A 5925-nucleotide genomic window follows, 5' to 3' on the forward strand; every position below is an offset into this window, starting at 1 on the left:
TGCAGCACTGTGTGTTTTCTCTACTGGTTCTATCCATTCTAACATGTATGTTACATTCAGGATTCTTGAAAATCTGTTTGATTTGAATGTTTAATGAATGTAATTAATTCCATGACAGTTTTATAACATAATAAACTGTAAAACTGTTTTCTTTTCCTTTAGGTGTCAGCTGTGAAGAACTCACTCCAGTGAAGACAGAAGAGTTCAGTTTAGAAGGCAGCACTGTTACTCTGTCTAACAGATACTCCAAACTGACAGGGAGTAATTATTTCTTCTGGTATCGACAATATCCAGGAAAACCACCAGAGTTCATCATCTCACACTCTGCATCAGGAATTGTTGGAAATCAGCCAATCCCTGGACTGACGATTAAAGTGGAGGACAAACAAATCAACATGAACATCTCCTCACCTGCAGTGACAGACTCTGCTGTGTACTACTGTGCTCTGCAGCCCACAGTGACAGGAAACACCAAAACTCTGTACAAAAACCTTTGGAGCAAAGACAACACAATACTCCACAACATCCACTAGAGGGAGTCACACACTGTTGTGCTGTTTCATACAACACAACAGATCAGTGCCTCATCATAAGACAATAACCGGGCATCCTTTGACTTCTAATTCACTTCATATGCATTTCTGTACACTGTAAACCCGAATGCTCAAATTAGTTAATTGTATTAAGTAATGCTTACTTAAAATTTGTTAAGAAGTTATACTAACTTGAACATGTTAAGTGCCGGTAACTTTTTTCTTGTTTTGAGTTCACTAAATTGATATTTTTTGATTAATATGAACTTTTCCACGGATTATGTAACAACTACTTTAAATGATAAGTTCATAGGTACTTAAAACTTTTCAGTTTTGACAGCATATATGTCCTATTTTGACCAAATAAATCAATCGCATGTGTAAATAAAAAACTGTTAGAAGAATTGTTGAATCAATATTGCTACATTTCATAGATTGGCAAAAATAAATATATTGCATGTTAGGAATTAATAATTTTCATATTATAATGTTGACAAATATTAATGAATAACAATGACCTCTGGGCATCCACACTAAATATAAATCAAAACAAACACGCTTGTACCGGAAGTGTCCACGCGCTTTTATTTTGAAATTTTTGCGTGCGTTTCCTGTGCTGCCCGTGTGGAGCTGCTCGCGTCACCTGAGGTGAAACACGCTACCCCACAGAGAAGACTGCCGTCGGAGTTACTGTCATCGGAGTTTCTGCTTTTTTCGCCAGGTTTCAGCGCCATTGGATTAAATGTAAGTATTAAACATGAAAATAAATGTGTTTAAATATTTTTTGCAATTTGAAACAAGTCAAGTCGGTACCTTAGCTAATGTGTAATTGTAAAAACTGGCTTTGCTAAAATGCACAGCAGCACTTAAACTAATTTGTGTTGTAACTTCAAGTGCTGTGAGTGAAAAATGTGTTTTGGGTTTGTAATGTAGTCTATGTTTTTAAGTAACTGTTAACGGAAAACTTTTGAATTATGCGCGGGAACATACGTCCGTTAGGGGCGCTCACGTGTGCGCGCGTATGTGGACGTGCATACACTTTACTCCAGCTTCAGTGGAGTGAGTTATCGCTTGTGCTAGCTGCTTGAGCTCTGAAATTGCGCCAAAGATTATTGAATAGTAGAGGAAGATTGAGCAGGTATAGCAGACACACTCATGGCGTTATAGCAACTACTGTCCTCTTGTTCTGTTGCAATTTTAAAAAAAATGTTTTCCCTGCGCCATTGATTAGCTCCTGCTACTGCTGCTAAGTCTAAGTTTAGCTGGCCCTGACCCAACTGAAATACATGGGGCACAAAAGCAACGTTTTACTTTTTGTTATAACGTATAACCTATATATTATAACCTTATTAGATAATATTTGCTTTAAGTGAGGCTACAGATTGAAAAGTGTCATAACAAATAGTAAACTGGAAAATTTCTAAAGAAATTCTGAGTGTGACTTACTCTGGCCCTGTCGTGCCATGTCTCTGTTAATCATAAGTTTTAGTTTTATAAAGACTTTTATTCTGAAGGGACTCTTATTTTGAAATACTTCTTGGCTGCATGTGTGTGTGCGTGTCTCTCTGTCTCTCTCTCTGTCTGTCTCCTCCGTCTGTCTGTCTGTCTCTCTCTCTCTCTCTCTCCCTCTCTCTGTCTGTCTCTCTTTGTCTGTCTCCTCCGTCTGTCTGTCTCCTCCGTCTGTCTGTCTCCCTCCCTCCCTGTCTCCCTGTCTCCCTCCCTGTCTGTCTGTCTGTCTCCCTCCCTCCCTCCCTCCCTGTCTGTCTGTCTGTCTCTCTCCCTCCCTCCCTGTCTGTCTGTCTCTCGCTGTCTCTCTCTCCCTCTGTCTGTCTGTCTGTCTGTCTCTCTCTCTCCCTCCCTCCCTGTCTGTCTGTCTCTCGCTGTCTCTCTCTCCCTCTGTCTGTCTGTCTCTCTCTCTCTCTCTGTCTCCTCCGTCTGTCTGTCTCCCTCCCTCCCTCCCTGTCTCCCTCCCTGTCTGTCTCCCTCCCTCCCTCCCTGTCTGTCTGTCTCTCTCTCTCTCCCCCTCCCTCCCTGTCTGTCTGTCTCTCGCTCTCCCTCTCTCCCTCTGTCTCCTCGTCTGTCTGTCCGTCTGTCTGTCTCTCTTTGTCTATCTGTCTGTCTTTGTCTGTCTGTCCATCTGTCTGTCTCTCTTTGTCTGTCTGTCTCTCTCTGTCCGTCCGTCCGTCTGTCTCTCTCTCTCTTTGTCTCTATATATATATATATATCAATATTTACACTTTTTTTTTTTTTTTTAGGAATTACATGATGTGTACACAAGGCGTACCACTATCCTACATGCCCTTCCTGTATATCTGCGGGAGGAAATCTCTGGATTTTACAGAACATGCGTGGTAAGTCCCAATAAAATAATATCAAGCCCTGTCTGTATTATTAAGACATTAATATTTTGATTTTGTTTAATGACAACACCTGCATCAACATTTTGTGAAATCTTTGAGAGATGTTTTTAAACCTGTAAAGTCTGTGATGATTTTGCAGACAAAATCATATAAGTCAATAGCCCTGTAATGCCACACTTCCAAGTCATCTCACCTTCTCTGTGACAAAGCAGTAAAATGAAGAGAGGTCCGTCGGACTTGTGTACACAGTATTTTTTTTTTGACATTTAACTGTAATCTAAATAATTTGCTTCCCACACCCTTAGTACCCATTGTGTTTCAGTAGACATGATTAATTTATGCGTATAATCTCTCTTCATTCTTTTAGGATGATTTAGAGGAGCCAGATGTCACAGATGCAACGGTGGCCCTCCTTACAACCATCAGCGAAAATACCATGAGTCCAGTCCACTACCACCCAGTAAAAACCTCTGTTGTCCTCGAAGGTGATGTGGTGGTCAGCCTCCCCAGACTTGATGATGATTCCTCTTAATGTTCGGCCTAATCTATGCGCTACATCTGAGCTATCCCCAAGGACTGACCAACACTTTTGAGTTCATTCAGAAAGTCGTACTTGGTCTGGATGAGGGTAAATTGTCACCCAGGCTGCAGACACTCAAGAATGACTTGATGATATGATGATGACATCATCTACAACAGTGTCCATGTTGACGACTGTTTAACTGTGTTGAAGTTACTCCACAGGCCTATTTGTTCATGCAGTTTCACATTTTAAAGGAAAACACAGTTCATAGTGTTGAACTTTGTTTAGATTTTAGTAATTTAGTTGCTGGGACCTTATTTCCCTCTGAGGACTTCTTGTTTATTCTATGGTATGCTTCTTGTTTTATTATATGGTGAAAAAATGTTTAAATTCATTTTCCAAAGCTACATACCTTGAAGTTCAAAGTTTAAAGCAAATGTAAACCTTTGTACATGTTAATGTGGATTTATATATATATATATATATATATATATATATATATAATGTTGCCCTACAGTATTACAACCAGATAGTCCAGGTTTTGTTTTGCTTTTTGTCTTTCAAATATATATTACTATGTTTCAGTATGTGCTAAAAAGGAAGAGTCATTGACCATGTTTGGGGGGTTTTTTTGCCATTGTTTTTTTTTTTTGTTTGTTTGTTTTTTAGTTAGTAGGACTCAATGCAATTGTAATATTTTAAGTTTTGGGGTTTTATGAAATCAAATTTTTTTGAGGTCTGGTTAGTTAAAAGATTTAAAAAAAGACTAATAAATATTGAGTTCATAAAACATTTGTATGTGTTTTTGTACTTAAACTTATTCGGTTCTGTTAATTAATATCTTTGAAAAATAAAAACATAAATTTTGAGTTTATTGAACTTGAATAAAATAGTTTTTATAATCAACATTATTTAGTTCTATAAATTAATTTTAATCGTATGGTGAACAAATATTTTGAGTTAGTTTAGTTTTTTTATTTGAGTTGGATTAATCAGTAATTACATTTATTTGTAAACAAAAAATACATGTAACACTAACTCAAATATTTCAGCTCTGCTTACCTCTGACTTTTGAGTTTGTGAACTCAAAAAAATTGTGGCAAACGATTGCCTCGCTTTTTTTGAGTACTGCTTACTTATTCGGGTTTACAGTGTAGGTTTTGTTTTGAAGGAATCTCTTATTAAACTCAATGGATATAAAACAATTAAATAGCAGTATTGTCTTATGCAGTAGTGTTTCTTTGTATTTACTGTTTAATTTCAATAAAGGTTATGCATTACCTGGCTGGCATCACAGACGAAGGTTTAATTTTGTTCAAATGTCTGTTGTTCTGTCAGGCTGTGATTTCTTGTGGTGTTCCACAGGCTTCAATCATAGGTCCTCTCAATTTCTTTTTACATTTTAATTTGGATTAATTAATACCTGAAAAGAGCAGTAAAGTATGTGATTGTAGATTTCATTAACCCAGCAATTATGGCAGTGTTATTTATATGTAAAGTACTGGTTTTAAAGAACTTTCCACAGTCACAAATAAATCTAGCTGGTACTGATCTGTTAACCAGAAGGAAGTGACAGAAGAGACAATACTGAAGAAAGAGACAGGGAGGAGCTAAACTGTTGTTGAACACAGAAGAAAGACACAATTCTGTATTCAACAGAGTTCAATACACAAACCATCAACATTGCCTTTATTCAGCATGCTGTCACTGCAGCACTGTGTGTTTTCTCTACTGGTTCTATCCATTCTAACAGGTATGTTAAATTACACAGAAAGGAATTATTAAATGCAAATTTTTCTTGTTTCTGAGTCTTTTCAGACTATTACAAAATGGTATAACAGATTCATCTCTTCCTTTAGGTGTCAGCTGTCAAAAACTCACTCCAGTAAAGACAGAAGAGTCCAGTTTAGAAGGCAGCACTGTTACTCTGTCCTACAAATACTCCAAAGAAGCAGCTGTAACTGATTATTTCTTCTGGTATAGACAATATTCAGGAAACCCACCAGAGTTCCTCATCTTTCACTTGGGGATAAAGAATGAAACAAAGTCTGGACTGTCTGTTAGCGTGAGGAAGGATAAAACCCACCTGGATCTGCAGATCTCCTCTGCTGCAGTGACAGACTCTGCTGTGTACTACTGTGCTGTGAGGCCCACAGTGACAGGAAACACCAAAACTCTGTACAAAAACACAAGCTGACACACTGACAAGCTGCTGGAAGCCTTTTCTCCACACTGTTGTACTGAAGGTTTTACCTCCACTAGAGGGCCACATTATCAAGTAGGCGGTGCACTACTTCTGCACTGTGTTCAACCATTAAGTCAATAATAAGTGCTGCTGTGAAGAGAACAATTCTCAGACTGAATGTTGAACATCAGCTAGTTTCTCCTGTTGATTTAAACCTTGTTGTAGAGATGGAACATTGGCTGTGGATTATTCTTGCTGCTCTTTTCTTTGGTAAGATACAAACAACAACATGTTACAATTTCTAAACATTTACTGATTGTTCTC

The 5925-nt window shown here is 37.9% G+C and overlaps 1 long non-coding RNA gene across 1 annotated transcript; it reads left to right on the forward strand.

Moving 5' to 3' along the window:
* The first annotated feature begins 1207 nt into the window (after positions 1–1207).
* On the forward strand, positions 1208–3885 carry LOC131980783 (uncharacterized). The gene is made up of 3 exons (XR_009395249.1): positions 1208–1277; positions 2789–2884; positions 3261–3885. It is a non-coding gene; the product is annotated as an uncharacterized LOC131980783 (long non-coding RNA).
* The last annotated feature ends 2040 nt before the right edge of the window (positions 3886–5925 follow it).

This window comes from Centropristis striata, chromosome 11 (assembly GCF_030273125.1).
Source record: "Centropristis striata isolate RG_2023a ecotype Rhode Island chromosome 11, C.striata_1.0, whole genome shotgun sequence".
In the NCBI taxonomy this organism is placed as follows: Eukaryota; Metazoa; Chordata; class Actinopteri; order Perciformes; family Serranidae; genus Centropristis; species Centropristis striata.